Source organism: Palaemon carinicauda, chromosome 3, assembly GCF_036898095.1.
Source record: "Palaemon carinicauda isolate YSFRI2023 chromosome 3, ASM3689809v2, whole genome shotgun sequence".
NCBI classification, from domain to species: Eukaryota; Metazoa; Arthropoda; class Malacostraca; order Decapoda; family Palaemonidae; genus Palaemon; species Palaemon carinicauda.
The window spans coordinates 160233276-160256799 of record NC_090727.1 but is presented as its reverse complement, the minus strand read 5'-3'; the positions used below and the strand labels follow the sequence as shown (position 1 = coordinate 160256799).

Here is a 23524-nt window from a genome sequence, read left to right as displayed (position 1 = left end):
CCATTAACCATTCAGGTGTATTTTATAGTGAATAAATCACGAAAAGGATCTTCATTGATTCTAACTTCAAGATTATGGCAACATTTTGAAACCTTTGCTAGAAGTTACAGTATTTTCTCTTTATTCGTGGATTTGGAATACACTCACAAAGGATACAATAATTGAGAGAGAGAGAGAGAGAGAGAGAGAGAGAGAGAGAGGAGAGAGAGATTTTCATAAACTGAGAAATAGTGCCAATGGAAATTTGTAAATCTTCATGCCAACATGAAAAAAAATCTCTTACGGAAAAAAAATCAGTCCGGCCAAGTTGACTTGTAGCGGTATAAATTTAGATATTTTGGGGCTTCTTTTCAGGCTATGGTAAAATAGTCCGCGATGTATACAAGGGAAAATTTATGAAGATATATACTCTGGGGTAATGAATTTAGAGAAATATGTTTAAAGGTTTAAAGTCCGCTCATGAATGGCAGAGGCAAGGGACGGTGACATTACCCTATCAAGAAGGTCAATGTTCTAAAGACTGACTATGTACTGTATATACTTATGATCACCGCCCAAGCCGCCTCGCCACCCAAGCTAGGACTAAGGAGGTCCAGGCAATGGCTGCTGATGACTCAGCAGATAGACCTTTAGGCTCCCTCAAACCCCCATCCTTAGCTCACAAGGATGGTGAGGTTTCAGTGACCAAAGGAAATAACGAGTTTGAGCAGGACTCGAACCCTAGTCTGACGTTCACCAGTCAGGGATGTCTCCGCATCGGCCGCCAATCATTGGAGCTGAATTTCGGCGGTTCATCGGAAATCTAATGCAAAGAAATCCTACTTTAGTTTCAAGTGGAACTTTTATTGAAAAGGATCTGTTCCTTTTTAAGGACGAAGATATTATTTGAAGATCTAAAGTACTCTTGGACACGATTGAATGTCTGAATGCCAATTAGCCTAAACCTCTTGCTCTTTACTTACTTTAATGAAAGGGTTAATGAGAGTATTGAAATTTCATCATATAGACAATAGAAATAAGTTCGAGTTAAGTTTAAAATTTTGGGATTTTTATTTACATTTTATCAAGGTAACTATATAATATCCTCACGCATGGAATACCGCTACAATAGTTGATGCATAAATATTAAGGAGAGCTGTAAGAAGTTTTCAGAAGCGATAAATCTATAGTATGCTGTAATGACAAACTATCCGTATTCAGATATGACATATTCAATTCGCAATACCTGTCAGATCCTAAAATGAAATATTTGTCACATTTTCGTATCCAAAGGACAAGATGGACAGAAAAGCTATTGTATGTGAGGTACTAAAACGTACAATAGTTTGCCTGCATGACCACATACTAAACAAGATCAAACGAAATAAGTCGAAATTTTAAATGATTCCTTTCAGAAGCCGAAAGTTCTTTAAAAAAGTAGACGAGACTGAAGAGAGAACATAACTTTTTTTTTCAACACTAATTGTAAAGAGGAGGATACAAGATCTAAATGTACTTTTTAACTAAAACAAATCTAAGTTAGAAACCAGACCACAGAATATAATTGGGCTCTTAGAAGATGGGGTCTTGTGTCTGATAAACGTCGATTGTAAGAACAGGTATTTCACGAAATTTATAGATTACAGTAAGCTAATTCATCACGGAGGTTATCGGTTAGTGCAATTCCAAATAGGAATTCATATGAAGATTATTAAATACCCAAGTACCATGGTCTTCCACTGTCTTGGATGAGAGTTTACTCTTCCTTCAGGTATCACTCAGGCACACTATTCTATTTCCATATTTCCTTTCCTCACTGGGCTATTTTCCCTGTTGGAGCTCTGGGGCTCGTAGCATCTTGCTTTTCCATCTAGGGTTGTAGCTTAGCAAATAATAATAATAATAATAATAATAATAATAATGGTCATGAAATTGAGTATTTTATGATACATCATATATATATATATATATATATATATATTTGCAATATTAAAAGCAGTGGTCATTGTGTCTCTGATACAACTTATTAAATTTTCGCATTTAAGGTCTCAGAACGATAAGTCGAGGGATTTTGTTTGTAGTATGATGATGATAATGATGATGTTTAATTACTTTATTACTTTGTTTTCATATCGAGAAGACAAGTTTTACTAAAACGTATAGCAGAAAAATATTTTATAAAATACGGATATATTCTACAGCTATGATCAGAAAACTTTAATAGTAATATTTGTACCAGAGAATAAGAACAGTATATGCAAATTGTAATAAAAAATGGCTGCCATACTAAATTTGTCAAAGAAATCCACGGACCGAAAGACCTTTGGTATCAAAATATTACGCTAACACAAGAAGAATATAGTATAGATAACCTACACGAGAAAAGTACGAGAAAAAAAAAACGGGTAACTGGCTAAGAAACTTTGTATCTTTTCATGTAAAACTAAATATTTTTGTTAGTGTTTTATTAGAAAACCTGAAAGGTGGCTCGACGAAATTGTCAATTTTATTGGACCTCAGAAATGTGTGAAACTTTTTGACATTTTTACTTTAGTTTTCGGAAGTTGGGATTTTCGAATTCCTGCAAGTTGTTATGAAGTGGTGTTAATGGATATATATATATATATATATGTGTGTGTGTGTGTGTGTGTGTGTATTTTATATATATATATATATGTGTGTGTGTGTATTTTATATATATATATATGTATGTATGTATGTATGTATATATATATATATATAAAGTATATATATATGTGTGTATATATATATATATATATATATACACACAGTATATATATATATGTGTGTGTGTTTATGTATGTATATATATATATATATATACTTTAAAGTTATTGAAGTCGAAAGCTAAAACATTTGAAGCCGATTCATGCTAAGAAAATAAGTATGGAGCCCAGTAAAACATATGTGGACATCATACATCGACGATACTTTCGAAAGAAAACATATGTATTCAAGACGTGACTGAGCATCTAGTGAAGTTCCTAAAATAGCCTAGCCCGTCTCAGCTGGAAGAACGAGCCGAAGAAATAATCGTCTTAATATTTTGTTAGCAATATTAAGGGCAATCGTTGATGTTGAAACGAGACATGTACAGTAAATAGAATAGGCTATTAATACTTGAGAAGGAAGGGAAGAGGCAAAGATTCAGAAGGTTAGGAAACAAATGCTTTTAGACTATATGTAAGTACATGCTATTTTTGCCCTTGTGCCATTTCCCTGTTGGAGCCCCTTGGCTTATATAGCATTCTGCTTTTCGAAATTGGGTTGTAGCTTAGCAATTAATAATAATAATAATAATAATAATAATAATAATAATAATAATAATAATAATAATAATAATAATAATAATAATAATAATGCTGATGATGATAATAACAAAAACACATCATTCTTAGGCTATTCTACTTGTATTAGGATGCATATGAAGTTTTTTTCATTGCTTGTAATATTATACGCGTGTAGAAATTTATTTTGGACATTTAAGAGGACGATTAAAGCAATTTATTTTATTTTATTTATTTTAATGTTGTTACTGTTCTTAAAATATTTTATTTTTATTTTTCTCCTTTCCTCACTGGGCTCTTTTCTCTGTTGGATCTCCTGGGCTTATAGCTTCGTGGATGTTTAAGTTTTCCTTTTTTTCGCGGTTTCTTGATGTTTTTCGCCGGATTTTTTTTTCCCAGTGTTTTTCGTGTTTCAAGGAAGGGAGGTTAGCTTTCATTGCCCTACTGTTTCCAAATACACTGAATACATATCTAGAGACAAAAAAAAAATCAAAATGTTGATCAAAGTGTTCCCCGCTGTATATACAGCAAAGGCGATATTCCTTTGCATTGCAAGATACTTACAGATTACTACTGTACAGGCGCTATATATATATATATATATAATATATATATATATATATATATATATATATATATATATATATATATAACACAAACATTCAATGTAGTACGAAATATTTGTGACACACACACACACATATATATATATATATATATATATATATATATATATATATATATATATATATATATATATATATATATATATATATATATATATATATATATATATATATATATATATATATATATATATAAACTTACTCAACGTTCCAACAGCAATAACTAAAATAATAATAATATAATTAATATCATTACTATTATTTGACTAGGAAATAATTGTTTGAGATATGTTAATATCTGTAATGAAGATTTGATTTTATAATTATTTATTGTTTGGTTATAAAAAAAAACTAAGAAAAATATTTTGAAATCATCTTGGCCACCATAACTTTTAAATATATAATGAATGATGATTTAAAACTGATTTTAGTGGTCGTAATTCTTTGGGTAAGAAATAAAATATAGTTTTGAAATAGTGGTTACAAACAGAGGACAGATGTACGGTATATTCAGAATTCATGAAAGGAAAATAATGCGTTTCGATATTAATTTTTTAATAGACTACGTAGCCTTTTACGAATTACTTTCGGTTTCATGTAACCTTCAATCACCACAAGTTAGAATATCGAAAGGCTCAGTGGTTTAACAATTGCTGCATCCAAGTTGATAACGCGAACTTTCCATGTTAGTGTTCCAGCTCCCGAAGACAGGTTAACGTTCAGGCAAATGGCAGGTTTAAACGCTCTAGCCTTTGGTTAACAAGAGCTACGTATACGGGTACAGATTTGAAACGCTCTAGGTAAGCGAGTTCTTTCGAAGTTGACAGCTGAGAGAAACAATACCAAAATATCATCTCCGCCTAATTCTTGAAATAGTTTTCGTGTTTAGTTACTTATTATTACATTATGTTTGGTAATTTCATAGGTACCAAGTTTAACTTATATGTGTAACAGATAAATATTTGATGCTTATAACAGTATGGCAGTAATATATATGAAGTATGTGTATGTTTTAAAGAAAAGTAGTGGTCTCAAGAACGTTTATGTTTTCAATAACAAGAAGTCACGGAGAGTTTGTCAACATTGCCGTACTGCCGTTTACACCTCCTCAAGAAGTTAATGTTGGAATATATGTTATTGAGGTTAGTTTTTCTATTTCTTATATATTCAGCATGGACTGGGTTGGCAGCAAGAATAAGGAGGCTGGTAATTATAGACTTAGCCTAATATAAGTACCTTTTACCAGTCGAATTTGTTCTAGCCGGAATGGGTGTTTCGACCGTCATGGCATTGGTGTCTTAACAATATTATTCGTTAGCGTGTTCGTTACTGCATTTTTTGCCTTTTATTAACAAAGTTCATTGAGATGTGTTCTAGGAGAATTAAAGATGGTCTTAGGTCTCCTTTTTAGTACCATAAATTCTATACTGTGGTAATCTCCATCACACTATGTTTCCTGACTGGGCTATTTTCCTTTGCTGGAGCTCTCTCCCTATAGAATCTTAACTTTCCAACTAGTGGCGTAGTTTAGCTACTACTAATGATAAGTATTGGTTGGCCAGGCTACTATTGTTCAGTACAGTAGGGTACAGTAGCCTACCAGTGTCCCATGAATGAGTTTTTGGTTACCAAAGTACGAAGCCGGTGCTACTATAGTGTGAGGTCTACTGCCATATGTCGCCTACCCAGGTTGAGGGTGAGGTCTACCGCGTGACCAGCGTCCCACAACTCCTAAATCAGTTTTTCCCTCGGCCTAAAAGAGATATCATCGATTGAGGGTACTCAAAATGTTGTTGAAGGAGTTTTATAGAAGAGTCATTCTGACAGAAGCAGCACTCGCCTTTTTAAGAGAGCACAATCTCTTGGATACAGTTCAGGAAGCAGATCTATTTGTGTCATTCTTAGAAGATGTACGAAGTGTGTATCGCTAGAATAAATGTATGGAAATATATGATAACCTGTTTGATGTATGAAGAATGTTTCGCTAGAATAAATGTATGGAAATATATGATAACCTGTTTGATGCACGAAGAGTGTATTGCTAGAATAAAAGTATGGAAATATATGGTAACATGTTTGATGTACGAAGAGTGGATCGCTAGAATAAATGTATGGAAATATATGATAACATGTTTATTTTTACCTTTATTCCTTTTTTTTAATGTAATAAGAAATCCAATGATCTAGTTAAGTCATTTCTAAGATATGATTAAATTAAGTGTTTATTGCTTAAACAATTGTATGAAAAGTGTTTTATCTATGAGGGACGAATAATTCAGCAGTAGACCTCACGCTATAGTACTAACGGGAGGTAGATCTCACGCTATAGTGTGGTAGACCTCTCGCTATAGTAGCACCACGAAGCCTTTGTATATCAGCGGATAGTTCCTTATGCGTTCATTAAAAATGGATATCAACTAACCTTAAACTCCCCCTCCCCTCTAACCTAACCTAAAAGCTGTATCCTTACCTACTTAGCTAACAGGGGGGCTAACGCCCCCCTGCAACCCCCCTTTTTAAGGAAAACATAACAATACATACAGTTGGCCGCTATCATACATATACCCACAAAAGTACTGATAGATTGGTATCATGGTAAAATTATAGACCGGTGCAATAAACGGTTTGTAGTAATTAAGTTTGTTTTTATAATGCATTTTGTGGTATGTTGAATGCAGAAATCTAAAGTTTTTGAGTATTGGTGGGTTAACTACTATAACTTGAAAGCTATGGCTTTGCGCTAGGTATCGCCATCAGTTACGTTCGGAACGCCTAAAACTGTAACGTGAACCAGTCTAATTGTATGATATTTAAATTAGTTTTGGGGTGTATGTATGATAGCGGCCACCTGTATGTTTGATTACGGCTAACTTAGAATAAGGCAGTGTAAGTGGGGTTGCAGGGGGCCATTAGTGCCCCCCCCCCCATTAGGTAAGTAGCTAAGAACACAGCTTGCAGGTTAGGTTAGGAGGAAAGTTTAGGTTAGTTGATGTCCATTTATAATCCACACGGGAGGAAGTGGCCACTGATATACAAAGGCTCCTGAAATTTTTTTTTCAACTTTTGTTTACGCCAGTCATTACGTTCGGAACGCCTAAAACTGTAACGTGAACCAGTCTAATTGTATGATATTTAAATTAGTTTTGGGGTGTATGTATGATAGCGGCCACCTGTATGTTTGATTACGGCTAACTTAGAATAAGGCAGTGTAAGTGGGGTTGCAGGGGGCCATTAGTGCCCCCCCCCCATTAGGTAAGTAGCTAAGAACACAGCTTGCAGGTTAGGTTAGGAGGAAAGTTTAGGTTAGTTGATGTCCATTTATAATCCACACGGGAGGAAGTGGCCACTGATATACAAAGGCTCCTGAAATTTTTTTTTCAACTTTTGTTTACGCCAGTCATTATCATAGAAAAAAGTCATTGTAATAAATTAAACAGTTACTGTAATCAAATTCAAGAAAAAGTAATAAAAACTATCAAAACACTGGAGCTTTTGTTTGCCAGGCTATATGGTCACTTAGAAAACATGATTTTCCATCCCATTTTCTGTGGAGTCATATGTAGCAGTGTTCACCACACTACAAATACGCCCTTACTTAATTTAGCTGATGATTTATTGGGTTTTGTTCTGTTGTAGCTCTTATCGCTCGGGATTTAATATTATCTCATGATCCTATATTCTGACAAGTGGAATATGTTTTGATACGCTCATTATCCCCTTGGGCTAGTGTTTCGGCATTAATTATCAATTACTGTATACTAACTTAAGGGGTAAATACACTTAACAAAAGGGTGAGTTGTAGCTTTGCGTTTCAGACTCTGTTCGAGCATGGGCTTGGCTTCCATTTCCTATTATATTAGCGATATCAAACACATGTTTCTACACTAACCTTTCATTATTGGTATAATAGTATAAGTATATTGTATATTCCAATATTGAAAACAAATAAAAATGAGGTTTAGAATATAAAATGTTGGACCCTTTATTTTATTCGAATAATTAACTTATGACAGAGGCACCGCCTATCAGTTTTTTCTGAACTACTGCATGGAAGGAGACTCCTGTGGCCTTTGCTAAGATTATAAAAGGAGCAAAATAAGAATTATTTCTATTAAAATCAGTAACTTTGTTAATAAAGGTTTCTGCCAGTAGTATATGGGATTCAAAATATTGTATTTGCAAAGACCTATTCAATTAAATGAGTTTTAATGTCCAAACTAATATTGCAAAATGTTCTACTGTATATTGGGACCAATAAATTCTTAACCTCCAAGAGCTCAAAATGTTCCCAATTAGGGTGTGAATCTAGTTTGTTGGGACAGGTTTATTACTTTATGTATTACTTGTCAAATACAGTAATATGAAGCTAGTTTTATGATTTACAAAGTATTATGCTTTAGTTTTACCTTGTCAGGAGTGAAGCCAGATGGGAAGCAAACTTTGAGTCGAGACTTAGCCTAAGGGTAAGCTTAGAATACGAGTCAAAGAAGGGTGACACGGGGTGTAGGCAAACACCCCCCCCCTCTCTCTCTCCCTCCCCCCCCCCCTTGGTAGGTAAAGGTATGGCTCCTAGGTTATGAAGATTGGTGGTGGTCTTGTTTGTTTCCCTTTTAAAATTTTGTTCTTTTTGTATTAATATTTTTAAATTTTACAACTGCTCTGTCCGAACATAGTACAAAGCCTCCCCAATTAGTTCGATACTGGGAGTTAGGCCATCTCAGATTTTTTATATAGTTTTTATCATGTTACTTCAACTGTGAAACAGATTTACTTTATATATTTTCTAACATAGCCCTAGCTGTTAATTTAGAATTGTTCCGTAACCGAAATACAAACCACGCTATTTACAAAGGGTTTTACTTTTAGCGCAGCTGAAATGACGAGCCAATAGTTTTTAACGAGGGTTAATTACCCCCGCGCTAGTTAGCGGGGGGTGGGGAAGGGTAGCTTGCTACCCCTCCCCCCTCCACACACCGGTGACTTGCTTCACTTCACTTTTGGCTCGGCGGTGATCAGACGTGTCTGTTCATCGCCTTCGTGACAGCCTTTAATTTTCTTCTTTTTCTTTTCAGCTTGTGTGATTGGTTGGAAGTTGACCTTCAGTTATTTTCTTTTATTTAATATGCGGACATGCCCTGGAGTTGCCGGCCGTCCTTGTGGGACTTTCATGTCGGACGTGATTACGGATCCTCACACCCTCTGCCCTCAATGTCGGGGCCGTCGGTGCGACCAGGATAACATGTGCCGTGAGTGCAGGGAGTGGTCTGCCTCCCAGTGGGAGAGGTTTGGCCGTCGGCGTAAGAAGAAGTCCAAGAGAGACCGTTCTCCTCCGGGGTTAGCCTTGAAGGAGGAAGGTTCTCGGGACTCTTCTTCCGCCGCCCAAACCTCCTCCGAAGCTCCCCCTCGTCCGCCTCCTAAGGAGAGTCGTCCGAGTGGGAGCGCAGGCCCTTGTTCTGTTTCCCTACCTTCGGTGGGGGGAGAGGGCGTCGCCTCCCATAGCGAGGCGGTTCCCCCTCCTCCTCTGGGGGAGGTTATTGATAATAATGCCTTATCCAGTGATGATCTTTTACAGATTTGGTCGTCCCTGGGGCTTAAGGGCTTGCCCTCCAGGGTCGCTCTTATTGACCTTGTCTCGTTGGGGGCCGCTGTTAAACAGTCGCCGGTGGTAGCGGAGGTAGACCCTCTGTCTATTGTCGACGTCGTGGTGACAGAGGCCTCCGACGTGGCTGGGCCTTCCGACGCAGGTGCTGTTGCTGGTGATGGTGCTCTAGGCTCTCCTCCTCCTTCCGTGCATCCTTCGAAGGGGGAAGTGAGTCCTTCGGTCTCGACTGCTGCCCAGCTTCCTTCTGAGGGAAGTGTTTTGAAGGAGACTCCCCTTCGGAGGACCGATGTTCCCGACGATCTCCCCCGAGGCCGCCTCCGCCGTAAGGCTCACATCGCACAACCCTGCACGATCGCCTGCTTACGCATGCTGCTCCTCATCGCACAACCCTGAACGATCGCCCTCCTACGGATGCTGATCACCATCGCACCCTTTCACGCGATCATTCACCTGCGCATGCTGCTCGCCATCGCACAACCCTGCACGATCGCCCGCTTACGCATACTGCTCCTCATCGCACAACCCTGAACGACCGCTCTCTTGCGGATGCTGATCACCATCGCACTCTATCACGCGATCATTCACCTACACATGCATCTCGCCATCGCTTACCATCACGCGGTCATTATCGCCAGCGATCTTCTTCACCTACGCGGCAGCACGATCTCTCGCCGTCGCGCCATCGCTTGCGTTCGTCGCCTCGGACACGTGTTCATTTACCTGCCCGCCCACTCGCCTGCGCGACCGCTCGCCTGTGCGCCCGCGCGATCACCCGCGCAACCATTCGCCTTTGCGCGACCGTTCACCCTCGCGCGAATTCCACAGCCGGTGGTAGCAGCAGGGACGCGTGCTCCTAGACGGCACTCGGGATCACCTCCATCCAAGCACAGGTTGGTATTGCAGGACGAGGACAGGTCATTACTGTACAGCATTCTTCCCCACCTTCTTTTCAGGCAGGTACCGTCGTGTCCACTCCAAAGGATCGCCCGATCCCTTTCACCTTAGCGAGGATTTCGGACTCTGTGTCCTTTGAGCAGCAGACTTGGTTTGGTCTGCTGGCACGGGCGTTAGTGAGGGTTATGAAACCAGCACTCGCCGGCCAGGGTAACAAACCAGCGGCTGTCTCTCCTACGCTGAAGAGAAAGAGAGGAGTGGACTTCGTGGTGACTTCCCCCAGGGCGAAGTTGGTTCCCAAGAGGTCGGTCTCGAGGGTTCCCTCTCCTGCACGAGTACTCTCTCCTTCTCCCGTGGACGAGGCCTTTCCGTCCTCAGGTGAGTCCAGTGGGGCGGTAGTCTTCCCCTCGGCACCAGGGGGGGAGACTTCGCTTCAGGCAGGAGAATCGTCTCGTGAGGAAGGGGCCCCTCGAACCTCGTTGTTGGGATCCTGTATTCCTCCTAGGAAGGAACCCAAGGATTCCAAGACCATCCCTAAATCCTCTGCAAGGATTCGACAGGAACCCACGACTACCCAGGGGAATGTCCACGTATCACCCCAGGAAGAGATTCCTGGGGCAGGAGACTTAGCTGCCAGCCCGCAGGGAGGAGAACAGCAAGAGTCCGAACATGCCTTCTGGCAGGTCCTAAGCCTGATAAGGCAACTTAACAGTCTTACGGAGCCAGTCATCCCCCCCCCGTGAAGGCAAAGACACGATTCTGGATGAAGTGTTTGACGTTCGGAAGGCCCCTAAGACCAGTGCAGCTCTGCCCTGGTCTTGGGGGCTGAAGAGTGCCAGAGCTAGGGCCAATGCTCAGCTCGCAATTCTTGCCTCCTCCAGTCGTTCCACTGCCGGGAACAAACTCATCCCTCCTCCTCGCCTTCAGCAGAGGAGGTATTTCGAGATCCTGGGTGAGCACAACCTCGCTCTTCCTCTCCATCACTCTGTGGAGGAGCTGGTGAAGGGAGTTCCCTTGGAGAAACTCTCTGCCCGGCAGGTGTCGTTCTCGGCGGCAGAGATCCTTAACCGCGAGAAGGTCGCTAAGTGTGCCATGCAGGCCACTTCGTGGCTGGACTTCTGGTTAGGATCTCTGGGCATCCTATTGCGATCGGAGGACTTGTCCAAGGAGACCAATAGGAAGGCCCTAGAGACCTTCTTGCTCTCGGGCACCCGCTCCATCGAGTTTTTGGCGCACCAGGTTACCACCCTGTGGGCCAACTCGGTGTTGAAGCGTCGCGATGCTGTGTCCGAGAGATTCCATCCGAAGGTCCCCGCCGTAGATGTGTGTAGGCTCCGACATGCCTCCCTCCTGGGGGAGAGCCTGTTTGAGCCTCAAGACTTGGAGCGAACAGCTGAGAGGTGGAGGAAATCCAGCATGGACTCCCTCCTCCACAGGGCCCTTACAACTCGGCCCTATAAGCCTCCAGCCCCGCCACAACAGCAGCAACAGCCTCGTAAGGCTCCCAAACAGGCACCGGCAGCTAAGAAAGTGGTGTCTAAGCCCCAGCCCTTTCCAGCCAAGGTCAAGAGGGGCGGTAAGTCCTCCAGGGGAGGCAAGACTTCTAGGGGTGGCGGCCGCGGCCGCAAGCCCTAGGGGTGGCAGTCCCCCTGCGTGTCCACCTGTGGGGGGATGCCTTCAGCGTTGCGTCCGCAGGTGGCAACATCTCGGGGCCGATGCTTGGACGGTCTCAGTGATCGGCCAAGGTTATCGCGTCCCGTTCACGTCATCTCAACCTCCCCTGACAGCGAATCCAGTGTCGTTGAGCTCCTATGCCATGGGATCGGCAAAGGGGCTGGCCCTTCAGGCCGAAGTCGAGACCATGTTCGAGAAGGGTGCTCTCCAGGAGGTCGTGGACGGCTCTCCAGGCTTCTTCAGTCGACTCTTTCTTGTAAAGAAGGCTACTGGAGGCTGGAGACCCGTCATCGATCTCTCGGCTCTGAACAGGTTTGTCAAACAAACCCGGTTCAGCATGGAGACAGCAGACACGGTCAGACTTGCGGTGAGACCACAAGACTTCATGTGTACACTGGATCTAAAGGACGCGTACTTCCAGATCCCAATCCATCCGTCTTCCAGGAAGTACCTGAGATTCTGCCTAGACAACAAGATCTACCAGTTCAAGGTGCTGTGTTTCGGTCTCTCCACAGCTCCTCAGGTGTTCACCAGAGTGTTCACCCTGATTTCGCCTTGGGCGCACAGGAACGGCATTCGTCTAGTTCGTTACCTAGACGATTGGCTGATCCTAGCAGACTCGGAGTCGACCCTTCTTCGACACCGAGACAGGCTTCTAGATCTTTGCCAGGATCTGGGGATCGTGGTAAACCTCGAGAAGTCCTCTCTGCAGCCGTCCCAACGACTGGTTTATCTAGGCATGCTAATAGACACCAATCTCCACAAAGCCTTTCCATCAGACGACCGGATAGCAAGGCTGAGGAGGGTGGCGGAACCTTTCCTCAGGCGAAAAGAACTCCCCGCCCAATCGTGGTTGCGTCTCTTGGGCCACCTATCCTCCTTGGCCCGTCTGGTTCCAAACAGCCGCCTCAGGATGAGATCCCTTCAATGGCGGCTCAAGTCCCGGTGGAATCAAGGATCCGATTCCCCGGACACTCTGATCCCAATGGGGTCTCTGGAACAGACGGACTTGCGGTGGTGGCTGGCCGACGAGAACCTGCGAAAGGGAGTGAGTCTTCTCGTCCTCCCCCCGGAATTGACTCTGTTTTCGGACGCGTCAAAAGAAGGGTGGGGGGCGCACGTTCTGAACCAGAGGGCCTCAGGCCTTTGGTCAGAATCAGAAAAGTGCCTACACATCAACCTGCTAGAATTGAAGGCCGTCTTTCTGGCCCTTCAACAGTTCCAACGGTTCCTGGCGGGTCACTCTGTGGTGGTGATGAGCGACAACACCACGGTAGTGGCTTATATCAACAAGCAGGGAGGCACTTTTTCGCAACAGCTATCCCATCTTGCAGTAGAGACTCTGAGGTGGACCGAAACCCACTCGATAACACTATCAGCTCGCTTCATTCCTGGCAAGAGGAATGTGCTCGCCGACAGTCTGAGCAGGGCTTCGCAGATAGTGAGTACCGAGTGGTCTTTGGATCCTCAGATAGCCAACAAAGTCCTGACTTTGTGGGGTTCCCCGACGGTGGACTTGTTCGCGACAGCCTTGAACTTCAAGCTGCCCCTGTACTGCTCACCAGTCCCGGACCCCAAGGCACTCTGGCAAGATGCTTTCCAGCAACGGTGGGACAACATCGACGTGTACGCCTTCCCACCATTCTGTCTGATGAGAAGGGTGCTCAACAGGACCAGACTATCGGTCAACTGTTCCATGACTCTAGTAGCTCCGCTATGGCATCACGCGGAATGGTTTCCGGACCTTCTGCAACTCCTGACGGAACTCCCAAGGGAGCTTCCTCCACGACACGAGCTTCTCAGACAACCCCACTCCGGTGTCCCTAACAGGGCCGTAGCCTCGCTTCGGCTTCACGCCTGGAAACTATCCAGCGTCTCCTCGCGGAGAAAGGCTTTTCGCAACAGGTTGCGGAGAGAATGTCTCGGCACCTTGAACTTCAAGCTGCCCCTGTACTGCTCACCAGTCCCGGACCCCAAGGCACTCTGGCAAGATGCTTTCCAGCAACGGTGGGACAACATCGACGTGTACGCCTTCCCACCATTCTGTCTGATGAGAAGGGTGCTCAACAGGACCAGACTATCGGTCAACTGTTCCATGACTCTAGTAGCTCCGCTATGGCATCACGCGGAATGGTTTCCGGACCTTCTGCAACTCCTGACGGAACTCCCAAGGGAGCTTCCTCCACGACACGAGCTTCTCAGACAACCCCACTCCGGTGTCCCTAACAGGGCCGTAGCCTCGCTTCGGCTTCACGCCTGGAAACTATCCAGCGTCTCCTCGCGGAGAAAGGCTTTTCGCAACAGGTTGCGGAGAGAATGTCTCGGCACCTGCGAAGGTCCTCTGAGGGAGTCTACCAAGCGAAGTGGAGAGTCTTTTGTGGTTGGTGTCGTGGAAGGGGTATCTCTCCACTCGATGCCACTATTCCAGCAATAGCGGACTTCCTTGTGTATCTGCGAGAAGAAATGCGCTTTTCTGTCTCGGCAGTGAAAGGCTATCGCTCAGCCTTAAGCTTGGCCTTCAGATTGAAGGGCGTGGATATTTCTTCATCGCTAGAACTCTCTTTACTCATACGTAGCTATGAGCTTACCTGCCCCCAGTCGGAAGTGAGACCCCCTCCTTGGAACGTGGTTCGAGTCCTCAGGTCTCTCAAGAGACCTCCCTTCGAGCCATTACGCCAGGCCTCCGATCGCCACCTGTCTTGGAAGACGGCTTTCCTACTCGCCTTGGCCTCGGCCAAGCGAGTTAGTGAACTTCATGGTGTCTCGTACGACATCGCCCATTCAAGGGGATGGGGGGAGGTAACGTTCAGGTTCGTCCCTGAGTTTGTGGCCAAGACTCAGAATCCTGGAGTGCCGGAGCCTCGGTTCGACTCTTTCAGGATCGCGAGTCTCCGTTCTGTTACAAACGACCCAGACCAGCTGCTACTATGCCCAGTGAGGTGTCTGAGGTACTACTTGAAGAGAACGGCTGCAGTCCGTCCTCATGTGCGAGCTTTGTTTGTGAGCACAGGCAGGACAAAGAGGAGGGTCACAAGGAACACCATCTCTGCTTGGGTTCGAAGGGTTATCCACCATGCCCTGAATCCTGACCCTCCTCCGTCATGTCGCCCTCGGGCCCACGATGTCAGGGGCATTGCTACATCCCTGGCCTTCAAGAGAAACTTCTCTGTGACGCAGGTACTTCAAGCGGGGGTCTGGAAGCGTCAAACGACCTTCACAGCCCACTACCTGCAAGACGTGACCCACAGGAGCCTCGATACGTTCTCTATCGGCCCTGTGGTGGCTGCACAACAGCTGATCTAACCTCAGGCTCCTTTTTGGACAAGTAGCAGTAGGTTGAGGGCGTTGTTACCCGGTCTTAGTCTGTGTGAATGAAAGAGTATGTCTGACCCTTACTTCTTTCTTCATTCTCCCCTCTCTTGGGGAAGCAGCATCCTGGTCCTCGCATAGCTGACCTCGACCTCTGCAGGTAACCCATGCTTCTTTGTGCTCCTAGTATTAAGCTTAATACTGTTGCGTCTCCCATACCCTGACGAGGTGGTATGGGGAACGTCCTATCCTAGAATTCCTATCTGAAGGTCTCAAGGTCAACTTCATAGGACGAGTCACACTCTCCTCCTCACACTACTTATGTAGGCCACTCGTTCCTAGCGATGCTAGGAACCTGTGAGGTACAGGGGCTCCCTCTCTCTAGTGCTGCTCACTAAGGGATCGAGCCCCCGGGCAAGCCGAAGTCAGTAAGGCTGGGGACTTTCCACCCTTCCTAAGGGGTAAGTCACCCTTTGTAAATAGCGTGGTTTGTATTTCGGTTACGGAACAAATGACAAATTCGAAGATAATTTGTATTTTTCCTAACCATACAAACCTTAGCTATTTACACATGTGCCCGCCATCCCTGACCCCCAAGTCAAGTCCTACCTCTAAGTGAAGTGAAGCAAGTCACCGGTGTGTGGAGGGGGGAGGGGTAGCAAGCTACCCTTCCCCACCCCCCGCTAACTAGCGCGGGGGTAATTAACCCTCGTTAAAAACTATTGGCTCGTCATTTCAGCTGCGCTAAAAGTAAAACCCTTTGTAAATAGCTAAGGTTTGTATGGTTAGGAAAAATACAAATTATCTTCGAATTTGTCATTTTGGATGTGCTAAGTCTGGACTAGCATATCATCCATGTTTATTATTTTATTCATCAATGATATTGACAAGACAAATCAAATAATTGTTTCCCATGGGAGTCTTACCATAATTGATCGATGCGGTGTTGGTGTAAAAAAAGGAAAAAACTTGTGCACCAATGATTATGGTGATAGATTTCTTGCCTATTTTGAATTTTAAAATCAGAAAAACTTAGCAACTGTAGATGGGGGAAAGGTAGTACTGTATTGGATTTTCCATTACAGAGTCCATAGAATACAATCTAACAAAACTTAACCTAATTCAGTGAATCCAACCCCCATCACTGCCCCTTAATCTTGCTTACTTGGCAACTCTGAGATACAAAATCTGATAACACCCTACTATCTCCAGTCATACTAATAAGACCCAGTACAGACTATGATTCATGTATCAGTCTCATGGTGCAGTAGTGGGGTTTAAAAAAATGCCTAGCGGCTAACTGTAAATGCAACACTTCTCTTGTATTGTGCGCTAGTTGCCCTGTTGCAGTTCACCTTTCATTGAGAGAGAATGTATGCCGATGATTTACTCTACCAAGAGACTGCTCTTATTATTAAAATTATTAAAATCAATAAGATTTTTATTTATCCTTAAAAATGTTACTATTATGATGATTGAAATAAAATTGTGTAGATCCTTGTCCATTCAATGGGAGACAGCGAGGTAGCCATTGTAGCTGGAGGGCAGAGCATACGTCCTTCCCCGTTGAACGCTGACGCAACACTGAGCACTGCAACAGAAATTGGACCTGTCCATCAAGACGTTGGTGGTTCGGACGACTTTTCAACACATCCATTCAATACTGTGCGCATCATGAATCATAGTCTGTACTGGGCTTAAGATTACATAGGTTGCTCCATCAAAGTGTAGCTAGCTCACAAAGAAAACTTCTCTAGTGTTAAATGTTGATAGCAATACCTTGTTCATATTCAATGATATATATATATTCATGTCCTCTTGATGATCATCTGGCCAAATCACTTTCTTATACTGTATGTCACTTTAGTTGTAAATGAACATTGTTCCGTAACCGAAATACAAACCACGCTATTTACAAAGGGTATTACTTTTAGCGTAGCTGAAATGGCGAGCCATTAGAATTTAACGAGGGTGTATTACCCCCGCGCTAGTTAGCGGGGGGGGGGGGGGGGTTAGGGGAGTGGTAGCTAGCTACCCCTCCTCCCCCTCACACACAGGTGAATACTCACTTTCACTTTTGGCTCGGGACTGTGACAGACGTCTCTGTCTTGGTCCTCTCTTGGCAGCCATTGTTTGTTTGTTTGTTTTGTCTTTACTTAATCGCTAACTTTTCATTTACTCAATATATATGTAAACATGTTTTCATGTTTGTATATATATTTGAGTATAGAAATAAGTAAGTTTCCTTTTCAGATTTGTGTGTGTAGTGTACGATATCTACGTGGAGGCCTCGGCAGTTAGGCCACCACGGCGTATTTTTATGGGTGGCGATCGAGTTTGACTTATGTCTTTCTCTCTCTCTCTCTCTCTCTCTTGAGGACGTTCACCCTTTTACTACGTGTTACTACGCCCTTGTAGCCTAGCTTCCTTTCCGTGTGGGGGGTTGCTACGCCGTACGTTTGTCTCAATTAGTTATGAATCTAATTGTAGTTGTTTTTGTTTTTCAGCTTGTAGAACGATTTCTTTCGGGGTTTTCGTTCTTTCTTTAGTGTTCATTCATTTTTAAATTACATAATTACATAGTTACATAATTATAATTGTTATAATTCTGTTTTGGTTACAGCTCTCCTTCCGCGAGTGTAAGTGGTTGTGAGGGCACGTGCCTGTTGTGTAATTCTTGTTCCTTTCCCTCGGGATTCCTCTTCGGAGCCTTCCCGGGGGAATGAATGTGTACTAATATTATTTGTTTTATTTTTTTACAGTTACCGATCTAGTTCGTTTCTGTAATATAGCAACAGTGTGAGTTGTCTGGTTGAGTCCTGGGGATTCGGCTGTTGCTGCCTCCCCCCTTGTATTTTCGTCAGGGGCGTGTCTCCTTCTACTGGTAATACTCCCGTGACGACGGACAGCTCTCCAGTTCATTTTAGAACTCTCAGGAGGCTTGCCTCCTTGGGCGGGTAACTTTCCTTCCGAGGGAAGTTTTTCCTGTCCAGGCTTGAGTTTTTCCCCTTTTGCGGGGTTCTTCTCTTGCCTTTTTTCGTGCGACTATGCTCTTGGTGCTGAGCGGTCGCACCTGCAGTTTCGCTCAAGGGGCAGGGCAACTTCGGAGGATTGCTCCTTTTTGGTCACTGGCTGACCAGTCTCTTCCACGAAGTGTTTCTCTTTCGTTCGCGAGAGAGTACACTCGTAGAGACTCCTCTTTGGAGGTTTCTTCTGTTGCGGTTGCTGTTGGCCTCCCTCGCCGTAGGCCCACCGTCCGCCTCGTCGTAAGGGCCTCTCATCTCCCTATAAGGGTGCTTGAGGCGCCTTTTTGGATCTCCGTTTGCAGCCTACAACTCCTTTTCCTCGATCTTCCGCCTTGGTGCAGATGGACAGCAGTCTGATCTCGTCTTCCGACGGGCAACGGTCTTCCCGACGGACAGCGGTCTTCCGACGGACATCAGTCTGCCGGCGGACAACGATCCCTTCGGGGCAAAGGGTTGCCCCCACGCGGGTTCTTCCCTTGCGTGTCAGGGTTTTCCCTGCGCGCCCTTCTGCTGTGTTTTCTCCTGCTCCTGCTCAGTGTGAGCACACAGGCGCTCTTCTGCTCATCAGCGCTCTTCTGTTCATCAGCGCTTTCAAGATGATCATCCCTGCGGTTCCTGTTGGTTCCTGTTACGCGCCCACGTTCGCCCTCGCGATCTAGAACTTCGGTTCAGGTCGGGGTCAAGGACTCTTCTCCTTTGCGCAGGCTTCCACGCGTAGCCTTCTGCTCGTCAGCGATCATCAGCTCGTCAGCGATCATCAGCTCGCCAGAGATTATCAGCTCGCCAGCTATCATCAGCTTGCCAGCGATCTCCGGATCGCCCACGTGTGTTACAGCCGGCACGCCAACGTTCTCCAACACTTCTGAAGGAACATGGTTCGCCAGCTACTAGCTCACCTGCGCATGCTGATCGCCATTGCGCGACCCTCAACTGCGGATGCTGATCGCCATCGCGCGACCCTCAACTGCGGATGCTGATCGCCATCGCGCGACCCTCAACTGCGGATGCTGATCGCCATCGCGCGACCCTCAACTGCGGATGCTGATCGCCATCGCGCGACCCTCAACTGCGGATGCTGATCGCCATCGCGCGACCCTCAACTGCGGATGCTGATCGCCATCGCGCGACCCTCAACTGCGGATGCTGATCGCCATCGCGCGACCCTCAACTGCGGATGCTGATCGCCATCGCGCGACCCTCAACTGCGGATGCTGATCGCCATCGCGCGACCGCACACCTGCGGATGCTGATCGCCATCGCTCGACCCTGCGCATGCTGATCACCATCGCGCGACCCTCAACTGCGTATGCTGATCGCCATCCCGCGACCCTCAACTGCGTATGCTGTTCGCCATCGTGCGATCGCCCACCTGCAGATGCTGTTCGCCATCGCGCGATCGCCCACCTGCAGATGCTGTTCGCCATCGCGCGACCGCTGACCTGCGCATCCTGATCGCCATCGCGCGACCCTGGCATGCTGATCACCATCGCGCGACCCTGCGCATACTGATAACCATCGCGCGACCCGGCGCATGCTGTTCACTGCTCGCGATCGCTCACCTTCGCATACTGCTCGCCAACGCACGATCGCTCACCTGCGCATACTGCTCGACCATCGCGTCGGCATAACACAACGCGCCATCGCCAACCTGCGCGTTAGCGCTCACCAGCTCACCACCGAACGCTTGTTGATCCATATCGCCAGTGGTCCTCCTCGCCCACGCGGCAGTGCGTTTCCTCGCCATCGCGCTAATGCTTGCGTTCGCCGCCTCGGACTCGTTCTCATCCACCTGCCCACCCTCACGACCGCTCGCCCGCGCGACCACTCGCCCGTGCAACCGCGCGATCACTCGCCTGCACGCCCACACGCCCACGTGCCTGCACGTCTACGCTCATGCTCTCCAATGTTCGCCCACGCGCGAACCAACGGTTTTTCCATTGCGCGGACGGATGGTGTTCCGTCGCGCGAACCTACAGTGTTTCTTCGCACAAATGTCGGCTTATTTCTTGCAGTATCCATTGCTCGTCTATGGGTTATCGCTCGCCGACCACCAGGAATTTCCGTCGCGCGAGATCCAGGGCAATTGCGACCACGATTCCCAATGGGGTTTTCGCAGCATGACCAGCCTGGCGAGTTCTTCTGGAGCGTATTTCCAGAACACGGCCTCACCCCATAAACACAGAGCATGGCACTTGCAAGAATAGGAGAAACTTAAGGGAGATCTGAGCAACACTCCTCTATTCCTGAACCTGGGTTAGCCCTTCCCCGTCATTCCCTGGAAGGATTTTTGGCGGGGGGGCTTTCCGTTCGAGATTTCTCCATCGGACAAGGCTTGACTGTTTACCTCTTCCTCTGGGAGCTTACCAGGTTCTTTCCCTCCTCGGTTATGGCCCGAGGTTTGGTTCAAGGAAGCTACAGGAAGATCAAGGGTACTTTCCTCCTCTCGAGCTCAGGCACCTTGGCCTTTCGTCGTTAAGTATCTAACTCGCGGACAAGCTCGATGTTGTACCATCTGGACGCGCTGACTGAGGGCTTCCTTCGGGTGTCTCATCTGTGGAGGTCGACGACCTCAGACACCCTTCCATCCTTGAGAAGAGTTTGTTTGTGCCCAAGGACAGAGACTTAGACAGCTGCTGTGCAGAGTAAATCGACTTCCGGTTTCACTCCTCCAAGGCGCTTTCTTCCAGACTCTGCAGGGCTCCAGCGCCCTTTTCTTTCAACCACGTCGGCCTAAGTTATCGGCTACGACAACTGGGACAAGGTGTCCAATTGCAGTTTCCTCCTGTCAGGAACAGATGGCACGGGAGACTCCCCCGGGGGGGCATAGTCCTAAAAAGAGTTCACGAACTCTAGGATTGCAGGTTTTCGCTGGGAGGATGCTTAAGGTTACTCATCCGAATGACAGCTTCCCGATTCCCATTCCCGCACAATCTCTGTGATTAGCCAAGGATATCGCGCCTGCCGTCTCTGTCAGCGAATTCAGTGTCTCTGAACCTCTATGCCATAGCGTCAGCAGAGTTGCCCGGTTGGGCAGAATGATCCATACCTTAGGCGAAGGTCTTCCTTAGGATCATCGACGGCTTCACCCCCGGCCCCCTCAGTCGATCCTTTCTTGTAAGGAAGGATCTGAGAGGGGATGTCCATAGTCGACCTCTCAGCCCTGATCAAGTTTGTCGAACAAACTTCGGCCAGCATAGACCAGCAGAATCGATCAGACTGGTAACGAGGCGACAGGACTCCTTAAACCCTGGATCGGAAAGGCCGGGTACTTTCAGTTTCCATTCCATCCATCTTCCAGGGTGCTCGTTGAATTCAGCCTAGACTGCAAGTATTCCTGCTTATGATGCAGTGTGGCTATCCCGCCGTGGCATAGCAGGTTTGTTTCCCCAGAGAACTCTCCCTGCCTTCCTCTTGGCCGCTCAGGTGCAGGCTTCCGTCTCCTCTGCTGTTTGGAGGGCTGGTCAACTCCGGTAGGCTCGGGTTTCGACCTTCCTCAGCGCCGGGACAAGCTTCCGGATGCTTACCATGAGTGTGGGCTCATGGTATTTTGCTTGGAGCCTTCTCTTCCTCTGCCTCAACATCTGGAGTATCTGGCCATGATATTGAGTCAACGGCCTTACCACATTGGAAACCCCGCTTCTCGTCCGTCCAGCGAGGTTAAGCAACGTCGGTACTTGGATGGGTGACCACCTGGGGACGCCAGATTCTGTTACCACATCCTCCGAGCCTTCCTTTCGGTTGACTGTGGCAAGACTGAGGAGAGTCGCAGTACCTGTTCTCAGTCAAGCAGAGCTTTCAGCCCTACCTTGGAATGTTTCCTAGTTCTCCTTTCCTCATTGACCCGTCTATAGTCCGAACGGTCGCCTCAGGATAAGTTCCATGTGGGGCGATCCAAGTTCCGGTGGCTTCAGGCAATGTTTAATCGGACTCCCTGGCCCTATGGGACCAGAGGAACTATTAGACCTGCAATGGGTGTTGACCTATGGAGCCTCTTGATGGTAGTGGATATTCTCGTCCTTTCCCCACATTCTTGATGCGTTTCTCGGACTCGTCAAAGGAAAGGGGGGGGGGCATGTTCCGGTCCAGGCCTATGGTCAAGACCTGAAGGATACCTCTCCATCATTCAGGCAGGCTTAGGGGCCTTAGTCTGGCCCCTCTTCAGATCCTACAGCCCCTGCTGAGTCGCCCCGTTGCGCGTCTACTTCATTCTAACCAGCAGGGGACGCATTTTCACACCTTCACATCTTGCAGTAGAGATACCGGGATGATTGAGATTCTCTCAATACCACCATCGGCTCTCTCATTCCAGGCAGGGGAATGTTTCTCTCAGACTATCCGAGCAGAGCCTCGTAGAGAGAGTGTACCTGGGGGTCTTTGACCTTGGGTAACCAGCAAGTGCTGGTCTGGGGGACCTGATCGTGACAGCTTGGAACCTCAAGCTTCCGCTATTCTTCCCCTCAGTCTCAGACCCCGAGACTCTGGCAAGATGCATTCCGGTGATGGTGGGACAACTTCGACGCCTGCGTCTTCCCTCCTTTTTGTCTGTGGACAATGGGTCTCAACAAGACCAGGTTGTCTGTCAACCTTTCAATGGGAGAGCTCCACTGGGACTATGCGCAGAACGGTTTCTGGACCCTCTGCTTCCCCTGACGGAACTCCCGGGAGAGCTTCTCCCACGGCGCAGACTACTCAAGCAACCACACTGCGACATCTCTCCCGAACCGGGGCGTCGCTTCGGCTTCATGCCTGGAGACACTACGCTTCCTCCTCAAGAAGAGACAACCCGCTACAGTCGCGGTACGGAGGTCGCGTCATCTGCGATAGTCATCCACAGAGGTCTCCCAGGCAAAGTGAAGAGTCTAAGGTGGTTGGTGCCGTGGGAGATATACCTCTTCCCTTGAGGCCTCTTCTCCAGCAATAACGGTCTTATTGCCTTTCAGCTCTCGGCAATGAAGCCTGTCGCTCAGCCTTTCCCTGACCTTCAGGCTTAAAGGAATAACTTTTTCCTGCCCGCTGGATCTATCCTCGCTCATGCGAAGCTACGATCGTCCCTGCCCTAGTCGGAGGAAGACCTCCAACTTGGAGCATGGCTCGGACTTTTAGTCC

General features: G+C 46.4%; 1 protein-coding gene across 2 annotated transcripts in view; it reads left to right on the top strand.

The window, feature by feature from the left end:
- EMC6 (ER membrane protein complex subunit 6) overlaps window positions 1-23524 on the top strand; it is a 637720-nt gene that overhangs the window by 535232 nt on the left and 78964 nt on the right. The window contains exon 1 of one of the 2 annotated variants that reach the window (XM_068371070.1): window positions 4917-5055. The exons of the other annotated variant lie outside the window; for it this stretch is intronic. The gene's annotated coding sequence lies outside the window, so the exon portion shown is untranslated. Of the gene's footprint in view, window positions 1-4916; window positions 5056-23524 lie in introns of those variants that run through there. 2 annotated transcript variants of the gene reach the window in all.